General features: G+C 36.2%; 1 protein-coding gene across 7 annotated transcripts in view; it reads right to left on the bottom strand.

Annotated features, from left to right (window-relative positions):
• Dll (homeotic protein distal-less) overlaps positions 1-9,917 on the bottom strand; it is a 148,470-nt gene extending 138,553 nt beyond the window's left edge. For 4 of the 7 annotated variants that reach the window (XM_028172823.2, XM_028172824.2, XM_028172826.2 and 1 more), the window contains exon 1: positions 9,171-9,915. The gene's annotated coding sequence lies outside the window, so the exon portion shown is untranslated. Of the gene's footprint in view, positions 1-9,170 lie in introns of all 7 variants that reach the window. The other 3 variants (XM_028172822.2, XM_028172825.2, XM_028172820.2) reach the window with 2 other exon arrangements.
• Between the last annotated feature and the right edge of the window lie 4,031 nt (positions 9,918-13,948).

Raw genomic sequence — 13,948 nt, 5'->3', positions numbered from 1 at the left:
GTCAAATACATGGTGTGTAGTGTGTGTAATGTTTTTCTTATTGATTTAATGTATCTTTTATGCATTATTTCAAAAAAATATTAGCATTGTGCACTTCTTCTCTATATTCTCTATAAGTGTGGAAAATTTCATACTCCTCCGTCCGCGCAATTTTCATAAAAAGGGATACAAAGTTTTTGCTTTACGTATTAATATATAGATTATTTTATGTCGGTTAATAAAACAGGTTAAGATACGTATGTTTTTTTTTATCATTACACGAGACTCGTTCGTTTTGAATGACATTTAAGAGGCAAACGTTATTCATTTGTGAAGCGAGCCGCCACTTCGTTCGGTAGTTCTGTTCTGACGGTAGTTTCGCAATTACACGGGGTTGCCAGATAAATTCGTTTTAAATATCTACCATTTCCAAATAAAATCTCGTGAAACGCTCACGAACATGTCCGTAGATTTCATAAAATTGTATAGAAATGTTTTCGTAATAAGGCGTATTACTTAAAGTATAAGTTTTTTACAAGAGATATAAACGAAACATTAATGGCGAAATAAAAGAAATATTTTTTGAAATAGCATAATTGAGTCGTCTATTATCAAAGGTGGCAATCTGTGCATTTGGACAAAAAAATGTTATTGATATGTCAATACAGATTTATTTGAATATAATCGTCTCCTTCAAAGAATACGGTTCAAAACCTGCATTAAATAAAGGTTAATAGTTAACCTGTTATTTATCTAAGATGTCGTTCAGAAGAGTTTTGTGACTGCCAATGGAATACAAAGTCAATAATTCGTTTTTCTGATTTACCAATAATTATCCAAAAGTCACATTGCCGGCTTTGATAATAGTCGACTCAATTGTTCTCTTTCTTCTGTATAACTGCTGTCACCACCTCACCACTTAGTAAGGTAACCATTCATCATCGTAAGCTTATCTGCTTACAAGGGCAATAAAAAAAAACACACTCATACACACGAAACATGACAATAAGACGCTTATACTTATAGACTATCCGATCAAACAAACTTTTTTATGACTTATTAATGAATTAAAATTAACATTTACGGCTTAATCGTCCGCGACTACTAATACAGTAAAGTATTAAAAGCATTGGAAATAAAATAATATAATAAGAATAAAAAATATAAGATTTAGCTGTAAAAGTATTTTAATTGGGTCTAGGGACTAGCAAAAACCGAAGACATTAGTATATTAATGTTTTTAAATTTCCAATTAAGTAACTCGAAATATTATTCAGTATTTTGTAATTCTTATTCATATGGCAACACTGTTAATACCGAACGTCAGCTGAAAAGCGACATATTGATTCAATTACATATCAATTATTTATTAATCGGCTGTTTTATAATGGTTTTTATATCCCCTACCTATAAAGAGCAAACAGAAACATAGACAAACTTAAACATAAAAGTCTTAAATACGAACTTAGTTCTGACACTGTCGTTTTTTAGGGTTTTTATAATCTGGTAACTAAGACCTTTAAGTAATATCTTATTTAAATTTATATTCTTAATTTTATGAAAAATGATAATATGGAGTGAAATGAAATAAAGATGATTAATTTGAGACATTAATCAACTGGGATGAAATTAAATGAAATAAGATAAGATGATATGGGATGAAATATAATCTCACTAAAATGGTGGTCATTTACTAAGATTTTTTTAGTGAACTTTTTGGAAGATCCCGAAAAGTTACGTCCAGCAGCTTTGTTTCATTTTCCCACATTTGTGCACTTTCACAGATATTAAACAGTTAATAAACCACCGTTATTACACATTTAAATCTGAAGAAACACTAAATAGACAAAATAAAACAAATCATACAACTTCACTCGTCGGGCTCCCGCCAAAAAGTCTGAAAATACTTACGATTGGAGAAAGACAAAGAATAACGCATGATTAATATTAATGTAATTTAATTTTTTAAATTGGAATGATCTGGAAGCGATTTTCAGTTTATTATTTCCGACTTTCCGATTTATTATTTTGTATTATCCAATAAGCCATGACGACTTCGGCGTGTTAGCAAATCTTTAAGATTGAAGCTGTGAGCTCACCTACCATTTTGAGAGTAGCTGTAATAGCTCTTTAGGCTACCCAAGGTAGGGAGAAAATTGGTAACGGAATAGTATTCGCGCGTTCAATCAGGAAGAGCAATAAAAAACCTTCAGCACTCTTTATTCGCATTCATCTAGATCCATCAATTACCAGCTACTTTTAAAGGGAGGCGAGTTGAATCCGATAAAAATTCAAACAAAAAGAAAATAGAAATTCAACGGAGTGACCATAACGAGAAAACATCATCAACCTAGTCCGAGCCAATCAAATACGCATTATCACGGATAAATCAAAACAGTCGAATCTTTATAAGCCGGAGACCACACGTGTAGAGTTTTCAAATGACAAAAAAATGTATCGTCGAATCAACAGTTGACCTAGAAGAAAGTTCTAGAACGCATTAAAAACAGTCGATTTCTAATAACCTTAGCTTTTTTGAAGCCACTTAAACAATAGGAGCGATTGTATTCATAGCTTCAATTGACGGGACAGCATTTATTTCCGACTTTACATTAAAGATAATCCTCACAAGCTATTTAATCGAGAGAGATTTTTACTGGTGGTAGGACCTCTTGTAAGCCCGCACGAGTAGGTACCACCGCTCCGCCTATTTCTGCCGTGAAGCAGTAATGCGTTTCGGTTTGAAGGGTGGGGCAGCCGTTGTAACTATACTTGAGACCTTAGAACTTATATCTCAAGGTGTGTGGCGCATTTACGCTGTAGATGTCTATGGGCTCCAGTAACCACTTAGCACCAGGTGGGCTGTGAGCTCGTCCACACATATAAGCAATAAAAAAAAAAGATCAACAACGTAAGATGACAGTCTCCACGATTTAGTTGAGAACGAAGAATGAGCTCTGAGATGGTGGATGTTTGAGTTAATTCTATCGCACAAAAAGGCGATTGCATGCAGCAGAGATGCGAATGTTGCGATGGATGTGTGGAGTGGTGGTAGGAGCTCTTTTGAGTCTGCACGGGTAGGTACCACCACCCCGCTATTCATGCCGTGAAGCAGTAATGCGTTTCGGTTTGAAGAGACCTTAGTATTTATATCTTAAGATGGGTGACAGCATTTGCGTTGTAGATGTCTATGGGCTCCGGTAACCGCTTAACACCAGGTGGGCTGTGAGTTCGTCCACCCGCTTATGCAATGAATAAAAAAACATAGAAATAACAGTAAATTGCATCTTTTTTTGTTCAAACTGTCGACCCCGGTCAGGATGTTAGAGCGAAGTTATAAAACTATTGTATCGTCAACGGTCCTTGACGCGTGTGCGAATTGTCGAGTTTATCAGACGTATTGAAGTCAATGGAAATGATGTTCAAAGATTCCGTCACATATTAAACAAAACTTAAATAAATACAAAGCTAATAAAAGCGTGTTAATATCAAGTCGCTACTGTTCAAATATATTAAGTGTATAATCTATGGCTACTGTCACGGAAGGTGTCGTTCAACAAAGATATAATCTGTTTGTCTGTCACTTTGACACTCATCTATATTGACACGTCAATAACGTGTCATCTACGACAAGCTATTTTAAAGATTCTCTTTGTTATTCTAATTCATTTGATTCATGCGCTCAACTAAAGTCAGTAGATTTGTAGAAACATTTTGAACTAATTGAATTAACTTGACAACTTTAAAATAATTATTTTTAATTAATACGTGAAGCAAAAACTTTGTATCCCTTTTTACGAAAATTGCGCGGACGGAGGAGTATGAAATTTTCCACACTTATAGAGAATATAGAGAAGAAGTGCACAATGCTAATATTTTTTTAAAATGATGCATAAAAAATACATTAAATCAATAAAGAAAACATTACACACACTACATACCATGTATTTGACGCACACACGCATGCATACTATTTATTGTGAAACTTTTGTTCTTGACGTCTGTTGTCAAATTGAGTATAGATTAAATATTATTTGCCTTTGTTAATATTTTTTATAGTGTAGCCTTGGAGAAATTTGTGATTATAGAAGTATAAAATACAATCATAATAGTGTACAAACTTACAATTCCAATTAATTATAGTTGAATTTCGACCACTGCGGGACCACTAGTTATTTTTAATTGGCTTTTAAACGTCAAATATGATGTATTTAAATAAAAATAATAGTTTAAAAAAACTAACAAAATACGCTTTTATAGAAGATTCAACTAAAAAATTGAAAATATATTTTAATAAATTTGAATTAAAAATAGTGTAAGAAAAAATTAATTTTATTGTAAAAAAAGCGTGGGGTGCTGGTATCAGTAGTTATAAATATTTTATGAACAGATATGAGTAGAAGGGTTATTTTGATAATATTCTTTCGTCCTTTTTCATTTTTTAGTTTAATTTCAAATTTTTCAATTTTTTTTATTTCAAATTCAAATTCAAATTCAAATTCGTTACATACTAACATACATACTTACGTCTGAAGCTAATAAAAGCGTAGGTATTAAAAAGATACCTAATGTGTTCTTTGTTACAAATAAAATTTCAGCTACTGTATCGATTTATGAAATATTAAACACTCTTTGGTGTTGCTTAGTGACAGATTCATTTCCCGCGCGGGAAATAGCAGTAATTCTACTATGAAGAAGTCTCATCACTGTGTCTCAGCTTAAAGGATGAAACAGTAGTTATAATCTATTGAAACTTCAGCCTCTATCTAGAGATGTAAACGGAGATTTGATAGCCACTTCTTCTTCTTTTGTTAGATCGTTGGCTCGCGCGGCTTGCGCATTTGCCACAGAGCCAATTAAAAGGTTGGGAAACTACGTAATAAAAAAAAAAAAACAGGATCGGATTCGGAAGAGAAAGATTAGGAAGTTAGAGGATATATGAAAATACATATATAATAAGAATAAAATTAAATATGTATACATCATTAGATAATATAAAAAAGACAATAAACTATATACATTAGAAGAATGCACAGATAAGACACATAATGGAAGTAGGAAAAGGAATATTACCTCCATTTGTAAAGCTAGAGACAAACAGAAATTACTTGCAACGAATTAAGTTATTTTTAAAGTAGACCGTGTTGTAAGAATGAATTAATGGATTCCTAAATCAAACAATACGTCAGACTTAATGTCATTCCCTCTTTCTGCGTGTAAAGAAACGTCAATGTCAATTAAGTTAATGTCAATTGTTTTTTTTTTAAATCAGAATTCTTGTTGACGCGAATTTCAAATAAAGAAACGAATCCAGAAGCATCCGAAATTAAGCGCGAAACGATTATATCTCATTTAATCGAATAAAATCCCTTTGCGTCTCTGTTTACGCTTAAAAAATAATTATGACATCAACGGACACCCACGTTTGTGTTTCGTTAAACGAATACGTCTAAGTTTTTGCGCTAGGATCTGGATTCCGCGGCCGTTTCGTCTTTTTCGCTTTTCGGCCCCTTTGATGCTTCGTATTCGAGATTCGACAATGGATTCGGAATTGTTTTCGGGCTTCGGCGTGATCCTGCCTTTATCAAACGTGACTTAGAATTGAGTGTTTTGGGATATTTGTCAAATCGTTAATTATGTTTATGAGAGAGTAGAGATAAGTGTGTTGTTAGTTTTAAATGTTGTTAGGATTTTGTTTGATATTAATTTTTTTATCAGCGACTTTACTTTTGGCACCGGCACTTTGGCTATTTCATTGACAAGCATCAGACGTCCTAGGAACTAATAAACCTATAAATTTCTTGTCTTAAGGTGGACCTTATATTCTAGTTTCTGTAGGCTCCAGTAGCGGTTAGATTAAAAAAAAAGTGGTCCCAAAACTCCTTTGAAGCTTTCTTCCGACATAGAGTTTTTTATCAAGCTAGTTTTAATACAATAGATTTGCTATTTACATAAGAGTCGTTGTGTTTTTATCTCCTACGCGTTTCTAAGCAATACGTCCGATGAGAGATCATTGGCACAGTTTTTTTGGCATATTAGGATAGGTTTCTGTCGCACTACCAACAAAGCAAGATTAGTGGCGCGCAATTAGTTTTTTTTAATTGCTTAGATTAGTGGACGAGCTCACAGCCTACCTGGTATCAAGTAGCTACCGTGGCCCATAGACATCTACAGTGTAAATGCCGCCACCCATCTCGAGACAAGAGTTCTAAGGCCACAGTACAACAGCTGCCCCAGCCTTCAAACCTAAACGCATTCACGGTAGAAATAGGCCATGTGATGGTACCTACCCGTGCGGACTCACAAGACGTCCTACCACCATTTTTAACATAGCACGTATTGCGTACAGTTTTCGACCCATTAGAACCGAAATTCGGATCGAATTATCAATTTTATAATGGTATACTGAGTGCTACATACTTCAAATCCAAACGCAGGACTATTTCACGGCAGAAATAGGCCCGACGTTCTTCAATCCACGACTTAAATTACTTGCACGGTAAATCACACGATTTTAGTGAATGCCAGAGCGCGGCTAGTTATATTTCAAAGATATTGTATACACTTTTAATAAAGCAATTATTTACACATAAGACTCTCCGCCATTTTGCCTACCTAGGATTTTAGAGAGAAAACTGACAATCTCGAAAGACTTCTCATCACCGGTAAAGTGGAAGGAAAGAGACCTAGTGGGCGTAGTCCCATGCTCTGGTCCGGACAGATTAAGACGACTTTGGATTCCAGCATCAATGTCGGTATCCACTGCGCGGAGGACAGAAAGGAATGGAGGAACATAGTCCTAACAAAAGTAAAGGTCACGACCCTCAGCACTGAGGAATACGACGTATCGAGCGGAGGAGGACACATAATCGATTTAATAGCCTCAAAATTCATATCCCAATACGATAAATAACCGCGTGATATGCAGCTCAAGCGAACCCGTAACTTTTTAATTAATTTATGTAGTTTTAGAATTAACAATAGAAACTTAAATTGCACATCGGAATGACAGTTATCTTCATCCTTTTTTGTATAAACTGTCCATACCGAGGAGGATATTAGAGCGAAGTTATAAATATATTTTTTTATTACCCTTGTAGGCAGACGAGAATACGGCCCACCTGATGGTGAGTGGTTACCGTCGCTCATGGACTTCAGCAATGCTAGGGGCAGAGCCAAGCCGCTGCCTACCGCTTAATACTTTCCACAAGCCTCGTTTGAAGAAGGACATGTCATAGCGCTCGGGAAACACCGTGGAGGGGAGCTCATTCCATAGCCGGATGGTACGTAGCAAAAAAGACCTCTGGAAACGCACTGTGGATGACCGCAGTGGCTCCAGATAGTACGGATGAACTCTACTCCGGTGGCGGGCGGTGCGATGGTAAAACGAGATGCCGGTATCATCTCAAACAATTCCTCAGAGCACTCCCCAAAAACTGTATATTATTTTAGTCTATTCGAATACGGTTCCCCTAAAGCCTTACAGAATAAGAAGAACAAGATAATATATTGTGATCGAACAAATACATAAACGCATTATTAACTATTCATCTATTTAAAATTACTTTCTGCGTTTGCAATTACTTTACGGACTTAATCTTCGGTTTTTTATCGTCATTAAAATTTTTTTTTTTTTTTTGTTGCTTAGATGGGGGACGAGCTCACAGCCCACCTGGTATTAAGTGGTTACTGGAGCCCATAGACATCTACAACGTAAATGCGCCACCCACCTTGAGATATAAGTTCTAAGGTCTCAGTATAGTTACAACGGCTACCCCACCCTTCAAACCGAAACGCATTACTGCTTCACGGCAGAAATAGGCGGGGCGGTGGTACCTACCCGTGCGGACTCACAAGAGGTCCTACCACCAGTGAAAATGTTTCGAATATTTTACATTTTTCGTGGTAATTAAGTACTTAAGTAAGTGTTATTAATAGATACATATTTAAATAGCTTAACGAATTGTATGAGAGCTTAAAGACTTGATCCTATATTTTTAAAAGCTTTTTTTTCTACCTCATAGTTTGTAGCCTAGCTACTTATGAATCGGTAGGTGAGCTCACAGGGCTAAGCCTGACGTCGTTGCTAACACTAGCCCTAGCGAAAGCAGTGCTTCGCTGAATCTACCGCTGGATCGGAATCGCGACCCGCTGAGAATATCCGGCGAGAAACTCAGTAGGTTTTGTTGTGTTGTATTATGAAACTAATCGTTGCCACCTAAAAGATTGAATAGGTAATCCTATTGGAATTTCCTTGTTATAAGTTAACCTATTTCTTTTCTTTTTTAAGACAGTTATAAATTTAGCCTTAATACGTTTTAAAATAGACAATTCATATTTTTTCGTAATATCTAATGTTCATCGTAAAAAAAAACATAATTAAAATTACTTTTAGGATCAAGTAAGAAATTTCGCGATTTTTTTGTCTTCGTTCACTATGCGTCTAAGAATCTTTCGTCGTGACCACGGTAACTGTAAAGTGGTCTAACTATCAGCCCACCGAATTCCACTGTTGGACATAGGACATAAAGTGATAATAGTAATTATATTCACGATAAGATAAGATAAAACGCTAAACGTAAGAGATTCCGGAATACTCAAGCTTTGAATTCCTTTTTTTTAATGCAAACTGCAAATATATATAATAAATACTTTTTTGTACGGACAAATAGGCCTAAAGATTAAGGCCTTGTGCAAATTTTCCTCATCATTAATGCATGTCGATGTCTGTATTTTCCCTATGTACTCCGAAATGACTGGACCGATCCTGATGAAATTTTCAGGTAATCTTTACATAAGCCTAGCGGGTGTTCTTGTGAAGTTTGGTAGCGATCGAATGAAGAGCGAATCGAAAATCGCTCATCAAAGCGAACCGGGTTTGACTGGTTATTTAAAATTTTACAACAAGCTGCGTAGTATTCTTTAAATGTTTTATAGTAAAAATGTCTTTCGTGTTTTAGTTTGTTTGAAATTTAAAAATACGTTTATATGTTTTAAGAGGCATGCTGTATCTCTGGTAGTTAGTTAGAAACAAGACTAAGATCATTTAAGTTCGTTTAATGGATAGCAGTGTCTATTTTGGGTCATACGTGAAACCACAATCGGGTTTTAAGACATACAAAAAAACATTACGTAATATGCTAAATTAATTATTTTTATTATTGTTCGGAAAAAAATTATCATGTACTCACGGTTTTAATTTTAATCAAGCGAACAAACACAGCATCACTTCACTATTATTAATATCGACACCACAAATAACGTCTCACAATTTATTTATTTATTTATTTTTTAAGTTAATATCAAACACACACGTATTTATTAAACACAGGCGCGATTTTTGAATTCGGAACGCAAACAGTTACTTTTCGAAATATGCAACGGCCAATTCTAGAATTAGAATCGAGATTCGAATATTTTTTTTCTGGAATGTTTCTAATTAAAAACGTTGGGAAGTTAAACACTGGGCCGGGGCGGAGCACGCTAAATTGTTATGTAGCAATTATAAAGAATAAGGACGGGCGACGTAATTGGTTATCAATTAGGCTTGCATTATTCGCTGAGCACGTGGTGTCATTTTCCGTAATCTCGAATTTAGAGTCGAATCGGTTCAATGAAAACCCGTTACGTCAGGTTATCGAGGTCATTTTCAACAACCGACCACCGCTCAAATCACAACCGATCACTAAACACGGCCGATAACAGTCATCAAACGAGAGAACAGTCACGGGACGAGCGAATCGAAAAACAAAAAAAATATATAACTGAAAACAAAAAAAAAAAACGAAAAACAAAAAATTACGCGAATCTCGAACGCACACAGACACACAACTCCGTCCAATTAAAGATAATGCTTGTGGATATTTTAATAGCGTTCCCCTCCGTAGAGAAATCCGACACAACCAACTCGCGTTGGATTTAAACACTTAATGACCGGTTGGGGGAAATCGTCCGGGAAACGAACGGCTCAGCTGTGTTGCTGTCTCGCTCTGAATAGTGCCCAAGAATGCCGCGTCTACGGCCCGTGTGGCGCTGCGATCGGCATATAGGTGGAGCCGGTAGCTAGGTGTGGCATTGCGAGGCGTGGACTTGATGCCATTGGTGGTTTTCGGTACGTGATTTTCTCGCGGATCCGACTACGGTTGGCACCGATCGATCGTTAGAGGGTTGCCATTATATGTTTTTTATTGGTATTTTTTGGTCGTGCAGTAACCTGTGGATGACCACGCCTATCCGAGTTAGACTTCGGCTATCAATCCAGGAGGTGCTCGTTTTTTTTTTTTGTTTTTTTTTTTTGTTGCGTGCGGTTTTTTTTTATCTGTGCCGTAATGTGTCAACGTCGTGTGATGTTTGTGCATGATGATTCTCGTCTAGTGATACTTCTCCGAGAAGCTTTTGAACTAGTGACGACGAAAGCTCGCGAAAAGCTAGTGTCGCGAAGCTAAAGTTTATTAGATATTCGTAAGATCATAATAAAGTTAGTTATGAATTTTTGCGTAGAGCTTAGATTAAATGTAGAGTTAGTTATATCGTGTTTGTAAGTCTTTTTACTATTAATAACACAATATTTGTGTTTTTGGAAAAATAAATATTATTTGTAAAAGTGGAATAGGTATTGACAGCTTCTCTAGAATAGTTCTATTAACTCTATCTATCGCTAGAGCCATTATTCGATTGAGAACGATTATCTCTACAATTGATATTAATTTTAATATCTAGTAGGGTTATAATTTTTTTTGCAATATTATATTTATGAGAGTTTATATAAAATAAAACAGTATTGTAATTTAAAATGCAACCTAGTTTAAAATATGATCAATTTGGTTTATAGAGAACATTTATTTTTACATTTTTTTTTAAATTTTTATTGCTTAGATTTATGGACGAGCTCACAGCCCACCTGGTGTTAAGTGGTTACTGGAGCCCATAGACATCTACAGCGTAAATGCGCCACACACCTTGAGATATAAGTTCTAAGTTACAACGGCTGCCCCACCCTTCAAACCGAAACGCATTACTGCTTCACGGCAGAAATAGGCGGGGCGGTGGTACCTACCCGTGCGGACTCACAAGAGGTCCTATTACCAGTAATTACGCAAATTATAATTTTGCGGGTTTGATTTTTATTACACGATGTTATTCCTTCACCGTGGAAGTCAATCGTGAACATTTGTTGAGTACGTATTTCATTAGAAAAATTGGTACCCGCCTGCGGGATTCGAACACCGGTGCATAGCTAGATACGAATGTACCGGACGTCTTATCCTTTAGGCCACGATGACTTTTTAAATATTGCACGCACGACCCGCAACTTATATTAAGTTGTTATTGGACATAATTACTTCTAAACGTGACCCGCCATGCACCTTGAGACAGGGTAACACAGCCTCAACTATTTAACTCCACCCATCAAATAGGAACTCATGATTGGCGGTGTAAATAGGCGAAAACTGTGTTATCCATCCCGATGCCTCCAATGAACACTACGCTAACTCCAAATTCTTAGATTTACAGGAGGAGCGTTTAAACGAAAAAAGTTGATAAAATCTTTATTATTGCAGATGTATTTATGGTTTTTTTGTGTAGCTAACTGATTTACTCTTGCTTCGAACCCCATCAATAATGATTAATTGTAATACTTTTAAAATAGTGAAGCGATTTTATTTTATATTATATTTATCATCGCACCTCCCGCCATCGGAGCAGAGTTCATCCATATTATCTGGAACCGCTGCGTTCATCGACAGTGCGTTTCCAGAGATCTTTTTTACCACGTACCATTCGGCTATGGAATGAGCTCCCCTCCACGGTGTTTCCCGAGCGCTATGACATGTCCTTCTTCAAACGAGGCTTGTGGAGAGTACTTTATGGTAGGCAGCGGCTTAGCTCTGCCCCTGGCATTGCTGACGTCCATGAGCGACGGTGACCACTTACCATCAGGTGGGCCGTATGCTCGGCTGCCTACAAAGGCAATAAAAAAAAAAAGATTTGCGTGAGAAAGGAAAATTTCAAAATTTTGAGGCATCGATTTAGAATCCTCCTGCCCTTCGTCCTGTGAATCCTTTGGTCGCGTTATACGAACCCCATACGGACATAGCTGAAACAAATCAACGCAATTTCTTACACAATCAAAACTTTATTTACGGCTTAAGCCCGGATATTTTTATTGTATATTTGTTTTTATTGCTTAGATGCACGGACGAGTTCACGTACCATCTTGTGTTAAGTGGTTACCGGAGCCCGTAGATATCAACAAAATGAATGCTGCTAACTAACTTGAGGCAATGTTTCTTAGTTTTACAGTACAAGGGCTGACCCAGCTTTCAAACCGAAACGCATTACTGCTTCGCGGTACAAATAGGCAGGGTGGTGGTACCTACCCGTGCGGGCTCTCAATACGCCCTAGCACCAGCAAATAATGATTACATGAGTGATCATTTTCGATGTTTCCAAAACATTGCAATTTTCGTGGTCACTCACATCCATTGCCTCGTTACAGTATTCATCTTCTTTAACCTGTGTCCAGCCAATGCTGAGTGAAGCGTCAAAATGTCATTTTGACATTTTACTGTCGAAAAGTTATTAGTACTAGCGACCCGCCCTCGCTTCGCTTCGGAAACTGTAATTTATTATTATTTCTCTACTATTTAATGGATATTATTATACATATAAACCTTCATCTTCAATCACTCTATCTATTAAAAAAAACCGCATCAAAATCCGTTGCGTAGTTTTAAAGATTTAAGCATACATAGGGATAGGTATAGGGACAGAGAAAGCGACTTTGTTTTATACTATGTAGTGATAGTAATATAGAATTGTAAAATCAACGTTTTAGCTCTAAACATAGAACCACTAAATTTTTTTTTATCGCTTAGTTGGGTGGATGTCTATGGGCTCCAGTAACCACTTAACACCAGGTGAGCTGCGAGCTTGTCCAACCATCTAAGAAAAAAATAAAAAAAATAACTAAACTCTTTACAGATCACTAATCATTAAGATCTACCTACGAGGACTATTTAAATAAAACTTTTTACGTTTTAACCTCGCCTTTTTTTATTCTTTATACACATGGAATACACTACAATAATTTCGAGAACTTATAAAATGGGGAGCTTAACTCAACAATTGATTTATCTACCAGCTAACCGTTCTTAAAGAGGGAGGGCTTTACATAAGTGGGCAGAGGAGTGCGATATTTTTTAATTTTTTTTTTATTGCTTAGATGGGTGGACGAGCTCACAGCCCACCTGGTGTTAAGTGGTTACTGGAGCTCATGGACATCCACAACGTAAATGCGCCACCCACCTTGAGATATAAATTCTAAGGTCTCAAGTAAGTTACAACGTAACAAGTTACAACGTCTCAAGTAAGTTCTTTAAAACTTTTATTTTATTTCACATTACAGTCGTTCGCGACCACGTAACCATATTGAGATCTTAGAACTTATATCTCAAGGTGGGTGGCGTATTCACGTTGTAGATGTCCATGGGCTCCAGTAACCACTTAACACCAGGTGGGCTGTGAGCTCGTCCACCGAACAAAGCAATAAATAAATAAAATCGTAAACTATAAATTATCCGAAACGTCAGTAATACAAGAATAGCGTTAAACAAACCCAAGATCAAATCAAACCGAAAAATTAATTTTAATTGCTTCTAAGACTCGCAGTAACTTGAAGTAAATACATAAAGTACATTCGTCTGTCGAAGCTACGCGATACATAAATTTCATGTGTTAATACCACACCAGAAGCCTTCGGAAGATTTTCCAGTATAGATTGCTTGAACTGGAAAACCTTTGTACCCCTTTTTACGAAAATTACGCGGACGGAGGAGTATTATAAATTTCCCACACTGATAGAGAATATAGAGAAGGAGTCCAGAATGCTAATAATAATTTATTAATTTTAATTATTCATTAAAAAAACATTTAATCAATAAAAATAAAAACATTACACACACTACCA

The sequence above is a fragment of the Bombyx mandarina genome, chromosome 02 (genome assembly GCF_030267445.1).
Source record: "Bombyx mandarina strain Sakado chromosome 02, ASM3026744v2".
NCBI classification, from domain to species: Eukaryota; Metazoa; Arthropoda; class Insecta; order Lepidoptera; family Bombycidae; genus Bombyx; species Bombyx mandarina.
Note: the sequence above shows the minus strand (reverse complement) of the source record. Positions and strands in the feature narration are given on the sequence as shown.